This window comes from Bombina bombina, chromosome 7, assembly GCF_027579735.1.
Source record: "Bombina bombina isolate aBomBom1 chromosome 7, aBomBom1.pri, whole genome shotgun sequence".
NCBI classification, from domain to species: Eukaryota; Metazoa; Chordata; class Amphibia; order Anura; family Bombinatoridae; genus Bombina; species Bombina bombina.
The window spans coordinates 633,150,337-633,165,550 of NC_069505.1; the positions used below are offsets into that span (position 1 = coordinate 633,150,337).

The window sequence follows — 15,214 nt, forward strand, 5'->3', positions numbered from 1 at the left end:
AGATGAAAAACTAACGTGCCCTTGGGGCGCATGGTCTCTTGGGAGTTGTAGTTTTGCGAGACACGCTGGGAGTAGTAGTTTAGCTACTGCTGTATGTAATGAAATGAAAAGAAAAGCAGAGGGCGCTCGGACTACAGTTCCCAGAAAGCTCTGCGGTGGCCCCACCTGGATGGGCTCAGACATACCTGCCCAGTGTGGAGGAATGTGAAGAAGGAGGAGGAGAGAAGAGAGGGAGGGGGGCAGAAAGTTTTACCCAGAGAGACAAAGCAAACAGAGGAGTGAACGGAGAAAGTTTCTGGGGGAGGGAAAAGTGGGGGATAAAGGGGAGAACAAGGAGACCATAAAGAGATTTATATGTAAAGCAGCACAGCCCAGAAACAAAGGGGCACAGAGACCCAGGGCACCAGGACAGATGCCCAGCTGCTGGACAATGCCAACAAGACTGCACTGATTGTATACTGAGGTGAGTGTGCTGCAATGTCCTGCAGGAATATTACCCTCTTATTAAGTGAGATTGATGCTCTGCAGGAAATGGTGACATGCTCTTTAAGGGTTAACCAAGTGAAGCTTTGCAGGGATATTATTGTATTTGGTGAGATGCTCTGCAGAATGTGCTATTTTATGTGGGAAGATAATCTTCAGGGGTTAATAGAGTGCAGGGTGCTGGCAGGGAAGGGTTATGGGTGTGCCATCTTGTATTTCCAGGGTGCTGGCAAGATGGAGATTAAGGGAGAGGTACTTGGCAGAATTTTGGAAAGTGAGGGGTTAACAGACTTAGTCAACAGGGTACTGGCATGAGAGGAGTTAAGGGAGTGATATTCTGCAGGGTGCTGGTATGAGAGGAGTTAAGGCAGTGATATTCTGCAAGGCGCTGGCATTAGAGGAGTTAAGGGAGTGATATTCTGCAGGGCGCTGGCATTAGAGGAGTTAAGGGAGTGATATTCTGCAGGGCGCTGGCATTAGAGGAGTTAAGGGAGTGATTTTCTGCAGGGCGCTGGCATTAGAGGAGTTAAGGGAGTGATATTCTGCAGGGCGCTGGCATTAGAGGAGTTAAGGGAGTGATATTCTGCAGGGCGCTGGCATTAGAGGAGTTAAGGGAGTGATATTCTGCAGGGCGCTGGCATTAGAGGAGTTAAGGGAGTGATTTTCTGCAGGGCGCTGGCATTAGAGGAGTTAAGGGAGTGATATTCTGCAAGGCGCTGGCATTAGAGGAGTTAAGGGAGTGATATTCTGCAGGGCGCTGGTATGAGAGGAGCTAAGGCAGTGATATTCTGCAGGGCGCTGGCATGAGAGGAGCTAAGGCAGTGATATTCTGCAGGGCGCTGGTATGAGAGGAGTTAAGGGAGTGATATTCTGCAGGGCTCTGGTATGAGAGGAGTTAAGGGAGTGATATTCTTCAGGGCGCTGGTATGTGGGGAGTTAAGGGAGTGATATTCTGCAGGGCTCTGGTATGAGAGGAGTTAAGGGAGTGATATTCTTCAGGGCGCTGGTATGTGGGGAGTTAAGGGAGTGATATTATGCAGGGCGCTGGTATGAGAGGAGTTGAGGGAGTGATATTCTGCAGGACGCTGGCATGAAAGGAGTTAAAGGAGTGATATTCTGCAGGGTGCTGGTATGAGAGGAGTTAAGGGAGTGATATTCTGCAGGACGCTGGCATGAAAGGAGTTAAAGGAGTGATATTCTGCTGGGCGCTGGCATGAGAGGAGGTATAGCAGTGATATTCTGAAGGGCGCTGGTATGGAAGGTTTTAACAGGTTTACTCTGCTGGCGTTAGCTTTGCATGGTGCTGCAAACATGAGAGGAGTTAACAGGTTACCCTGCAGTCTGCTGGCATGTGCAATGCTCTGCAGAGTGTTGGTAGGGAAAGATCAGAGGCCTGTAGCATATTACTAGGGAACAGCTGAAGAGAGTGATGCTCTAAGTGGTTTTGTCAAGCGAGAGGTTAAATGGTGTGCATGGTGTTAGCATAGGAGGGAGTGATGCACAAGTAATTGCAAGAGGTGTGATGGCCTGCAGCATGGTAGAGAGCAGAGCTAGGCTTATTGGCAAGAGGGGATTAAGAAATGAGTACTCTGTAAGAATGTTGTCAGGAGAAGGGTTACTGGAGCACTACTTTATAGAGTAGTCGGTGAGGGAGTGATGCTCTGCAGATTGTTGTTAGGTGAGGGAGTGATGCTCGGCAGAATGTTGTTAGTAGTTGAGGGAATGATGCTCTGCAGAACATTGTTAGTAGGTGAGGGAGTGATGCTCTGCAGAACATTGTTAGTAGGTGAGGGAGTGATGCTCGGCAGAATGTTGTTAGTAGTTGAGGGAATGATGCTCTGCAGAACATTGTTAGTAGGTGAGGGAGTGATGCTCTGCAGAACATTGTTAGTTGGTGAGGGAATGATGCTCTGCAGAATGTTGTTAGGTGAGGGAGTGATGCTCTGCAGAACGTTGTTAGTTGGTGAGGGAGTGATGCTCTGCAGAACGTTGTTAGTAGGTGAGGAAGTGATGCTCTGCAGAACGTTGTTAGTTGGTGAGGGAGTGATGCTCTGCAGAACGTTGTTAGTAGGTGAGGGAGTGATGCTCTTCAGAACGTTGTTAGTAGGTGAGGGAGTGATGCTCTGCAGAACGTTGTTAGTAGGTGGGATTAAGGCAGGGAAGTATTGTAAAGCTTTAGCAAGTATATGCTGCATGTATCCTGATCTCACTGTGCCATAAAACTACATATAAATCCTGTCCTGTTATGGACACAGTACCGTTTAATTCTAGTTAAAACATTAGAGAAATATAATGTGCAGCCGTAAGTTAAGAAAGCAATGCTCTGCAGAGACAAAAAAAGGGAGTAATGTTCTGCAGTATATCGTTTTTGAGGAACACTTTCCTGATTAGTGATAGGGAATGATGTTCTGTTGAGTGTTAGTGAAAGGGCAGTGCTCTGAAAGGCTACAAAGTTCTACAGACTCTGGTGTGAGAGGGGTTAATGGACTGATGCTCTATAGAGTGCTGTAAGGAAAAAGCAATTATTCAGCCTGTTTAACAGGTTCATACAGATTCACATACAGAGAGGTAGGTAGCCACAGAGATTAGAGAGGAAAGATACAGAGATATACACTGATATACTGTAAGATACAGGCTCACAGATACAGACACTGTAAGATACAGGCTCACAGATACAGACACTGTAAGATACAGGCTCACAGATACAGACGCTGTAAGATACAGGCTCACAGATACAGACGCTGTAAGATACAGGCTCACAGATACAGACGCTGTAAGATACAGGCTCACAGATACAGACGCTGTAAGATACAGGCTCACAGATACAGACGCTGTAAGATACAGGCTCACAGATACAGACGCTGTAAGATACAGGCTCACAGATACAGACGCTGTAAGATACAGGCTCACAGATACAGACGCTGTAAGATACAGGCTCACAGATACAGACGCTGTAAGATACAGGCTCGCAGATACAGACGCTGTAAGATACAGGCTCGCAGATACAGACGCTGTAAGATACAGGCTCGCAGATACAGACGCTGTAAGATACAGGCTCGCAGATACAGACGCTGTAAGATACAGGCTCGCAGATACAGACGCTGTAAGATACAGGCTCGCAGATACAGACGCTGTAAGATACAGGCTCGCAGATACAGACGCTGTAAGATACAGGCGCGCAGATACAGACGCTGTAAGATACAGGCGCGCAGATACAGACGCGCAGATACAGACGCTGTAAGATACAGGCGCACAAATACACTGACAGGTACAGGCGCACACATAGATGTATTGTGAGATACAGGTGCACAGATACACTGACCGGTACAGGCGCACACATAGATATATTGTGAGATACAGGTGCACAGATACACTGACAGGTACAGGCACGCACATAGATGTATTGTGAGATACAGGCGCACAGATACACTGACCGGTACAGGCGCGCACATAAATGTATTGTGAGATACAGGCGCACAGATACACTGACAGGCACAGGCCGCAGGCGCGCACATAGATGTATTGTGAGATACAGGCGCACAGATACACTGAAGGTACAGGCACGCACATAAATGTATTGTGAGATACAGGTGCACAGATACACTGACAGGTACAGGCGCACACATAGATGTATTGTGAGATACAGGTGCACAGATACACTGACAGGTACAGGCGCGCACATAGATGTATTGTGAGATACAGGTGCACAGATACACTGACCGGTACAGGCGCACACATAGATGTATTGTGAGATACAGGCGCACAGATACACTGACAGGTACAGGCACGCGCATAAATGTATTGTGAGATACAGGCGCACAGATACACTGACCGGTACAGGCGTGCACATAAATGTATTGTGAGATACAGGCGCACAGATACACTGACTGGTACAGGCGCTCACATAGATATATTGTGAGATACAGGCGCACAGATACACTGACAGGTACAGGAGCACACATAAATGTATTGTGAGATACAGGCGCAAAGATACACTGACGGGTACAGGAGCACACACAGATGTATTGCGAGATACAGGCGCACAGATGCACTGACAGGTACAGGCGCGCACATAAATATATTGTGAGATACAGGCGCACAGATACACTGACAGGTACAGGAGCACACATAGATGTATTGTGAGATACAGGCGCACAGATACACTGACAGGTACAGGCACGCACATAGATATATTGTGAGATACAGGCGCACAGATACACTGACAGATACAAGGACACAGATACACTGACAGGAACAGGCACGCACATAGATATATTGTGAGATACAGGTGCACAGATACACTGACAGGTACAGGCACGCACATAGATATATTGTGAGATACAGGTGCACAGATACACTGACAGATACAGGCGCGCACATTGATGTATTGTGAGATACAGGCGCACAGATACACTGACAGGTACAGGCGCGCACATAAATGTATTGTGAGATACAGGCGCACAGATACACTGACAGGAACAGGCACGCACATAGATATGTTGTGAGATACAGGCGCACAGATACACTGACAGGTACAGGCACACACATAGATATATTGTGAGATACAGGCGCACAGATACACTGACAGATACAAGGACACAGATACACTGACAGGAACAGGCACGCACATAGATATATTGTGAGATACAGGTGCACAGATACACTGACAGGTACAGGCACGCACATAGGTATATTGTGAGATACAGGTGCACAGATACACTGACAGGTACAGGCGCGCACATAGATATATTGTGAGATACAGGTGCACAGATATACTGACAGGTACAGGCGCGCACATAGATATATTGTGAGATACAGGCGCACAGATACACTGACTGGTACAGGCGCACACATAGATATATTGTGAGATACAGGTGCACAGATACACTGACAGGTACAGGCATGCACATAAATGTATTGTGAGATACAGGTGCACAGATACACTGACCGGTACAGGCGCACACATAGATGTATTGTGAGATACAGGCGCACAGATACACTGACAGGTACAGGCGCGCACATAAATGTATTGTGAAATACAGGCGCACAGATACACTGACCGGTACAGGCACGCACATAGATGTATTGTGAGATACAGGCGCACAGATACACTGACCGGTACAGGCGCGCACATAAATGTATTGTGAGATACAGGCGCACAGATACACTGACAGGTACAGGCGCGCACATAAATCTATTGTGAGATACAGGCGCACAGATACACTGACAGGTACAGGCGTGCACATAAATGTATTGTGAGATACAGGCGCACAGATACACTGACAGGTACAGGCGCGCACATAAATGTATTGTGAGATACAGGTGCACAGATACACTGACCGGTACAGGCGCGCACATAAATGTATTGTGAGATACAGGCGCACAGATACACTGACAGGTACAGGCACGCACATAGATATATTGTGAGATACAGGCGCACAGATACACTGACAGGTACAGGCGCGCACATAAATGTATTGTGAGATACAGGTGCACAGATACACTGACCGGTACAGGCGCGCACATAAATGTATTGTGAGATACAGGCGCACAGATACACTGACAGGTACAGGCACGCACATAGATATATTGTGAGATACAGGTGCACAGATACACTGACAGGTACAGGCGCGCACATAAATGTATTGTGAGATACAGGCGCACAGATACACTGACCGGTACAGGCGCGCACATAGATATATTGTGAGATACAGGCGCACAGATATACTGACAGGTACAGGCGCGCACATAGATATATTGTGAGATACAGGCGCACAGATACACTGACAGGTACAGGCGCGCACATAGATATATTGTGAGATACAGGCGCACAGATACACTGACAGGTACAGGCGCGCACATAAATGTATTGTGAGATACAGGCGCACAGATACACTGACAGGTACAGGCACGCACATAGATATATTGTGAGATACAGGCGCACAGATACACTGACTGGTACAGGCGCGCACATAAATGTATTGTGAGATACAGGTGCACAGATACACTGACAGGTACAGGCGCGCACATAGATATATTGTGAGATACAGGTGCACAGATACACTGACAGGTACAGGCGTGCACATAGATATATTGTGAGATACAAGGACACAGATACACTGACAGTACAGGCATATAGATATGCACCTACAGCTATACAGTCAGATACACTGATAGTACAGGCATACAGATATGCACCTACAGCTATACAGTCAGATACACTGACAGATACAAGTAGGGTTGCCACCTCAGCCATGTTTTCCTGGACACTTATGAGTTACACATGCTGCGGGGTGTGCAGAGAGGAACATCTATTGTGTTTCTGAACAGCACTATTCATGTTCCTCCCTGCACACCCTGCAGCATGTGTAACTTATAAGTGTTCTGTACTTTAAGGGACAGGTGGCAACCCTAGATACAAGGACACGGATTCACTGACAGGTGCATTTGTAGATAGACTGTCAGGCACAGGTGAGCAGAATCACTTGCAGATTACAGGGCATATTGATAGACGTACTGACAGTTAGACACTGCTGGATAAAAATACGCATATAGACACTGGCAGAGACGGGCGCGCCAGAGAGATGTGCTGACGGACTCAGGCGCACCGATGGCCGTGCTTCTCTTACTATGGGTAACAATAAGATCCGCACACTTTGTAAAGCAGAAAGCACATTATTTTCTGTCCGGCAGTTAAATGGACACTAAACCCAGCAACTTTAGAATTTACTCCTATTATCACATTGTCTTTATTCTCTTGGTATCTTTATTTGAAAATCAGTAATGTAAGCTTAGCAGCCGGCCCATTTTAGGCTCAGCACCTGGGTAGCGGTTGCTGATTGGTGGCTAAATGAAGGGTGCTGAAAATAGGAGTAAAATAGAAAGTTGCTTGGTGTATTTAGTGTCCCTTTAATCAGAGGTCGTGCAGGACCTGGTGTATTTAGTGCCCCTTTAAATCAGAGGTTGTACAGGACCTGGTGTATTTAGTGCCCCTTTTAATCAGAAGTCGTACAGGACCTGGTGTATTTAGTGCCCCTTTAATCAGAGGTCGTGCAGGACCTGGTGTATTTAGTGCCCCTTTAATCAGAGGTCGTGCAGGACCTGGTGTATTTAGTGCCCCTTTAATCAGAGGTCGTGCAGGACCTGGTGTATTTAGTGCCCCTTTAATCAGAGGTCGTGCAGGACCTGGTGTATTTAGTGTCCCTTTTAATCAGAGGTCGTGCAGGACCTGGTGTATTTAGTGTCCCTTTTAATCAGAGGTCGTGCAGAACCTGGTGTATTTAGTGTCCCTTTTAATCAGAGGTCGTGCAGAACCTGGTGTATTTAGTGTCCCTTTAATCAGAGGTCGTGCAGGACCTGGTGTATTTAGTGTCCCTTTAATCAGAGGTCGTGCAGGACCTGGTGTATTTAGTGTTCCTTTAATCAGAGGTCGTGCAGGACCTGGTGTATTTAGTGCCCCTTTAATCAGAGGTCGTGCAGGATCTGGTGTATTTAGTGCCCCTTTAATCAGAGATCGTGCAGGACCTGGTGTATTTAGTGCCCCTTTAATCAGAGGTCGTGCAGGACCTGGTGTATTTAGTGCCCCTTTAATCAGAGGTCGTACAGGACCTGGTGTATTTAGTGTCCCTTTAATCAGAGGTCGTACAGGACCTGGTGTATTTAGTGTCCCTTTAATCAGAGGTCGTACAGGACCTGGTGTATTTAGTGCCCCTTTAATCAGAGGTCGTACAGGACCTGGTGTATTTTGCTACGTAGCTGATGTGCGCTGCTTTACAGGGGCCTATTCCTGATGTATTCTGCTACGTAGCTGATGTGGGCCAATTCCTGGTCCCAGTCCTGGAGTTGTCACTAGATTTATGCGTGGGCCTATTCCTGGTCCCAGTCCTGGAGTTGTCACTAGGTTTATGCGTGGGCCTATTGCTGGTCCCAGTCCTGGAGTTGTCACTAGATTAATGCGTGGGCCTATTCCTGGTCCCAGTCCTGGAGTTGTCACTAGATTTATGCGTGGGCCTATTCCTGGTCCCAGTCCTGTAATTGTCACTAGATTTATGCATGGGCCTCTTCCTGGTCCCAGTCCTGGAGTTGTCACTAGGTTTATGCGTGGGCCTATTCCTGGTCCCAGTCCTGGAGTTGTCACTAGGTTCATGCGTGGTCCTATTCCTGGTCCCAGTCCTGGAGTTGTCACTAGATTTATGCGTGGGCCTATTCCTGGTCCCAGTCCTGGAGTTGTCACTAGGTTTATGCGTGGGCCTATTGCTGGTCCCAGTCCTGGAGTTGTCACTAGATTTATGCGTGGTCCTATTCCTGGTCCCAGTCCTGGAGTTGTCACTAGGTTTATGCGTGGGCCTATTCCTGGTCCCACTCCTGGAGTTGTCACTAGGTTTATGCTGTAGGCCTATTCCTGGTCCCAGTCCTGGAGTTGTCGCTAGGTTTATGCTGTAGGTAACCATTTGTTATTCAGTAAAGTTTTCTTTTACAAACCTAATGCCGGCTATTTTCTTGGTGCTGCGTTTATTAGTGTCGCAGATCTTGCGCTGTGACGCTAATATACTCCACTCCTTGAATAGCTGAAGGCCACTGCCTGCCTGGTTGGTAAGATGGGGACGTTTGGTGCTTATCGGCATGCGCTGGAGTCTCTCCTCTTAATGATCATCTGTGAGGATTTGACTTGTGGGGTAGATGTGAGGTTTAGTGAATAGAAACGGAATTAATGAGGTCACTGGTTTCTACTGTTTCTGAATAAACAATGAACTGACGTCAGTTTAGACACCTGAACATCTTCACCCCATTCTGCTCTTTGTAAACCTCCCTCCCCTCGCCCCCTGTGTGACAGACGGCATTAGCCTCTTCTTATGGTTCTGCCCCGGAGCCGCTCTTCTTGCCCTTCTATTCTTATAATCTTTTTATGCTAAATATTCCCTGTTTAGCCCCTAATTGTCACCAAATTCCTCTCCTCCCTTTTGCCTTTGGGGTATCTGAGAGATTATTCAGCAATTATCGGATTCTCTTTTGCTCTTTCTTGGTAGAGCGGTTTCCACTGAGTGTTCACAATAACCTACAGGAACATCACAATGTCGTCGTCTTTTTATTTTTACACTTCCTTAAAGGGACAGTAAAGTAAAAAATAAAAGTTCATGATTCGGATAGCGCTGCAATTTTAAACAACTTTCCAATTTACTTCTGTTATGAAATTTGCTTCGTTCTCTATCTTTTATTGAAGAGTAAAACTAGGTAGGCTCCCCCAAGGCAGAACATGCTGTGATCTGAAATGTCATTGCAGAAGATGCATCATGTACATAAACTTTACAGCGCTGCTTCACATAAGACTGTACTCTTCAAACAGCGCTTTGCTCTGTTTTCCTCAACACAGTGCATCCGGAGCAAAGTGCTGTTTGTAGAGAACAGTTAAATATGGAGTAGCGCTGAAAAGCAGCAGCGCACTGATTGGTCACTGGCTTTTAGGGATTTTTCAACCCTCCCCCCTAGCCTTTTTGTGACTTCTGAGTGTGAGATGCACATTTTTGTATTACTACATTTCTACCTTGTGATGTTAAATCGCTAGAAAAGGAAACAAATTTATTCAAGAAAGATTTTTAAAAAATGAATATATTTTTTTTCTGTCTGCAGCTAATTCGCAATGCAATTGATCTGGTGCTTTCGTTTAACTGCTGAATTTAAATAGAATTTAGTAAAATCACCGGCAGAAAATGTTAAACTAAACAAATGTAATTGCAGAAAGTGAGGAAACGCTCTGTTTCTCAGGTAGGCACATAAGGGCTCAGGAGTGTGCACGTGTCGCTAGTTTGCTATGGCCAGAAGAACAAAGCACATTTCGTAACGGAAGTAAAATTGCTGCTCTCTCAGAATCATAAAGTTTAGTTTTGACTTCACTGCCACCTTTTAAACACGGTTGGTTTCTTGATTATTCATTTTTTCTCCACCCAAGCGTAGGAGGGGCAGCTAGCTGCTGATTGGTGGGGACACATAAATGCCTGTTGCCATTGGCTAGCTCCCCGTAGTGCACTGCTGCTCCTTCAGCAAAAGATATCAAGAGAATGACACACAATTGATAATAGAAGTAAACTAGAAAGCTCTTTAACCCTTTCCCGCCGTTAGGACGTTCAATGCCGTCCTATCTGCGCTGGGCTTTAGCACCGTTGGGTTGTACTGAAGCCATAGCCGCTTCCTAACTGGGATCACGGGCTAGAGGGTGTGTCTAGCTCCCCCTGACGCGATCCCATCATTCAAATTGCGCAATCCCATCATTCAAATTGCGAGGTCCCATCATTCAAATTGCGCGGTCCCATCATTCAAATTGCGCAATCTCATCATTCAAATTGCGCGGTCCCATCATTCAAATTGCGCGGTCCCATCATTCAAATTGCGCGGTCCCATCATTCAAATTGCGCAATCTCATCATTCAAATTGCGAGGTCCCATCATTCAAATTGCGCGGTCCCATCATTCCAATCGCGCGGTCCCATCATTCCAATCGCGCGGTCCCATCATTCCAATCGCGCGGTCCCATCATTCCAATTGCGCGGTCCCATCATTTTTTATTTATTTGTGTAAGCTGGAACTTTGTATTGTAGACAAATAAGTCCCGGCTGGAAAGGGTTAAAGCTTTGTTATGGAATGAAATACTGTGCACGAGGCACCTAGAGTCCCTAAGTATAGTACATTATGTGAGGGGTGTGTCAGCGTGTTCATCGCCTTCCTTACCCTGCACATAAGGGCTAAGTTACTGCTGTACTTTCAGACAATCGAGGGGTTGAGTCACTGCTCTGTGTGTAATGGGCTGGGGATTAAACAACTGCAATTAATGTAATGTGATGTGAGTCTGTTATTGCTAATTAAAGGGACACTCAAGTCAAAATAAACTCATGACTCAGATAGAACAGCAGTTTTAAGACACTTTACAATTTACGTCTTGTTATATCCACGCTTCTACTCACAGGGTATACGCATAGTAGTCTGTGATTGGCTGATGTCTGTCACATGATACAGGGGGCCGGAAAAGAGGAGATAAAAAAATTTGTCAGGAAAAAAAATCTGCTGCTTATTTGAAATTCAGAGTAGGTGATAAATCATTGTCTTTTATTCTGCAATTCTACTGCTCTGAGTGGTTCTTTAGAGACCGGATCATTTTCCAAACTGTGCTCGAGGTATACGGTCGAAGGGTTAAATCACTGCTAAACACATTTGTTCAGCCAATGACAAGAGGCATATATGTGCAGCTACCAATCAGTAGCCATCTTCCAGTTGTGCAGTGCGACTCCTGAGCCTACCTAGGTATGCTTTTCAGCAAAGAATACTAGAAGAACAAAGCAAATTCAGTAACAAAAACTAATTTGGAAAGTTGTTTAAACGCTCTGTCTGAATCCCGAGAGGGTCGTTTTGATTTAGTGTCTCATTAAGCATCAGAATTAAAGGGATAGAAAAGTCAAAATCCAAATAGCTGCCGTGCATTTGTGCAATATACACCCATCAGCAAAAATGCTTTCAGTAAAAGTTAAAAGTGTTTTTAGTGGCATACGCACATATGCTGTGATGGCCGTGCACCAGCACACAAACACCAGACCTCTGAGAGAGTCAGCAGTGGCATACGCACATATGCTGTGATGGCTGTGCACCAGCACACAAACACCAGACCTCTGAGAGAGTCAGCAGTGGCATACGCACATATGCTGTGATGGCCGTGCACCAGCACACAAACACCAGACCTCTGAGAGAGTCAGCAGTGGCATACGCACATATGCTGTGATGGCCGTGCACCAGCACACAAACACCAGACCTCTGAGAGAGTCAGCAGTGGCATACGCACATATGTTGTGATGGCCGTGCACCAGCACACAAACACCAGACCTCTGAGAGAGTGAGCAGTGGCATACGCACATATGTTGTGATGGCCGTGCACCAGCACACAAACACCAGACCTCTGAGAGAGTCAGCAGTGGCATACGCACATATGCTGTGATGGCTGTGCACCAGCACACAAACACCAGACCTGAGAGAGTCAGCAGTGGCATACGCACATATGCTGTGATGGCCGTGCACCAGCACACAAACACCAGACCTCTGAGAGAGTCAGCAGTGGCATACGCACATATGCTGTGATGGCTGTGCACCAGCACACAAACACCAGACCTGAGAGAGTCAGCAGTGGCATACACACATATGCTGTGATGGCCGTGCACCAACACACAAACACCAGACCTCTGAGAGAGTCAGCAGTGGCATATGCACATATGCTGTGATGGCTGTGCACCAGCACACAAACACCAGACCTCTGAGAGAGTCAGCAGTGGCATACGCACATATGCTGCGATGGCCATGCACCAGCACACAAACACCAGACCTCTGAGAGAGTCAGCAGTGGCATACGCACATATGCTGTGATGGCCGTGCACCAGCACACAAACACCAGACCTCTGAGAGAGTGAGCAGTGGCATACGCACATATGTTGTGATGGCCGTGCACCAGCACACAAACACCAGACCTCTGAGAGAGTCAGCAGTGTCATACGCACATATGCTGTGATGGCTGTGCACCAGCACACAAACACCAGACCTCTGAGAGAGTCAGCAGTGGCATACGCACATATGCTGCGATGGCCATGCACCAGCACACAAACACCAGACCTCTGAGAGAGTCAGCAGTGGCATACGCACATATGCTGTGATGGCCGTGCACCAGCACACAAACACCAGACCTCTGAGAGAGTGAGCAGTGGCATACGCACATATGTTGTGATGGCCGTGCACCAGCACACAAACACCAGACCTCTGAGAGAGTCAGCAGTGGCATACGCACATATGCTGTGATGGCTGTGCACCAGCACACAAACACCAGACCTGAGAGAGTCAGCAGTGGCATACGCACATATGCTGTGATGGCCGTGCACCAGCACACAAACACCAGACCTCTGAGAGAGTCAGCAGTGGCATACGCACATATGCTGTGATGGCTGTGCACCAGCACACAAACACCAGACCTGAGAGAGTCAGCAGTGGCATACACACATATGCTGTGATGGCCGTGCACCAACACACAAACACCAGACCTGAGAGAGTCAGCAGTGGCATACGCACATATGCTGTGATGGCCGTGCACCAGCACACAAACACCAGACCTCAGAGAGTCAGCAGTGGCATACGCACATATGCTGTGATGGCCGTGCACCAACACACAAACACCAGATCTGAGAAAGTCAGCAGTGGCATACGCACATATGCTGTGATGGCCGTGCACCAGCACACAAACACCAGACCTCTGAGAGACTCAGCAGTGGCATACGCACATATGCTGTGATGGCTGTGCACCAGCACACAAACACCAGATCTGAGAGAGTCAGCAGTGGCATACACACATATGCTGTGATGGCCGTGCACCAGCACACAAACACCAGACCTCTGAGAGACTCAGCAGTGGCATACGCACATATGCTGTGATGGCCGTGCACCAGCACACAAACACCAGAACTCTGAGAGACTCAGCAGTGGCACAAATTAAAGTGAAATTTGCTTTGTTCTCGTGTTGTTCTTTGTTGAAGAGATACTGAGGTAGGTTGTGTGCACATGCCTGAAGCAATACATGACAGGAAATAGTGCTCTTACTATTGTATAACATTGTTACAAAACTACAGCAGACACATGCATGCTCCTAAAGCTTACACTCCTGCTTTTTAAATAATGGATAAGAAGAAAACAAAGACCATTTTATAGTAAGTTGTATAAAATTGTTGTTCTGTTTGAATCATGGGGTTATAGCCCTTTAAACCTTCACAGACACAATACAACCATGAATGCTAGTGCACGAGGCCCTCACAGCATATGTGCGTATGCCCCTGAAAAACACTCTTACTGCAATCATTTCTGCTAATGGTAACCCATGACCTTTGTATCCCTTTAAGATCTGTTGCTCCCTGTACCTTGGGGTTTGTGTTTATTTGTTAGTAACACATTTTGTTTTTTCTCCTCCTTAAAGTGTAACAAAGCACTGGATTTATAGACTCTGGTGAGGCGGCTGACAGTCTTTATTCTCAAGTGCTGTGTTCCCTGTATTATTGACAGATTTGTGTTCTAGCTGTTAAAGGGACAGTCAAATCAAACATTTTATTGTGTAAAAAGATAGATAATCCCTTTATCACCCATTCCTCAGTTTTGCAAAACCGACACAGTTATATTAATACACATTTTACCTCTGTGATTACCTTGTATCTAAGGCTCTGCAGACTGCCCCTTATCTCAGTTATATTAATATACCTTTTACCTCTATGATTACCTTGTATCTAAGTCTCTGCAGGCTGCTCCCTTATCTCAGTTATATTAATATACTTTTTTACCTCTGTGATTACCCTGTATCTAAGCCTCTGCAGACTGCCCCTTATCTCAGTTATATTAATATACTTTTTACCTCTGATTACCCTGTATCTAAGCCTCTGCAGACTGCTCCTTATCTGTTATATTAATATACTTTTTACCTCTGTAATTACCCTGTATCTAAGCCTCTGCAGACTGCTCCTTATCTGTTATAGAAATATACTTTTTACCTCTGTAATTACCCTGTATCTAAGCTTCTGCAGACTGCCCCTTATCTCAGTTATATTAATATACTTTTTACCTCTGATTACCCTGTATCTAAGCCTCTGCAGACTGCCTCCTTATCTGTTATAGAAATATACTTTTTACCTCTGTAATTACCCTGTATCTAAGCCTCTGCAGGCTGCCTC

General features: G+C 46.3%; 1 protein-coding gene across 1 annotated transcript in view; it reads left to right on the forward strand.

Annotated features, from left to right (window-relative positions):
- The first annotated feature begins 256 nt into the window (after nucleotides 1–256).
- PPP1R13L (protein phosphatase 1 regulatory subunit 13 like) overlaps nucleotides 257–15,214 on the forward strand; it is a 129,917-nt gene continuing 114,959 nt past the window's right edge. Inside the window, exon 1 of the mRNA XM_053688786.1 lies at nucleotides 257–463. The gene's annotated coding sequence lies outside the window, so the exon portion shown is untranslated. The remainder of the gene's footprint in view (nucleotides 464–15,214) is intronic.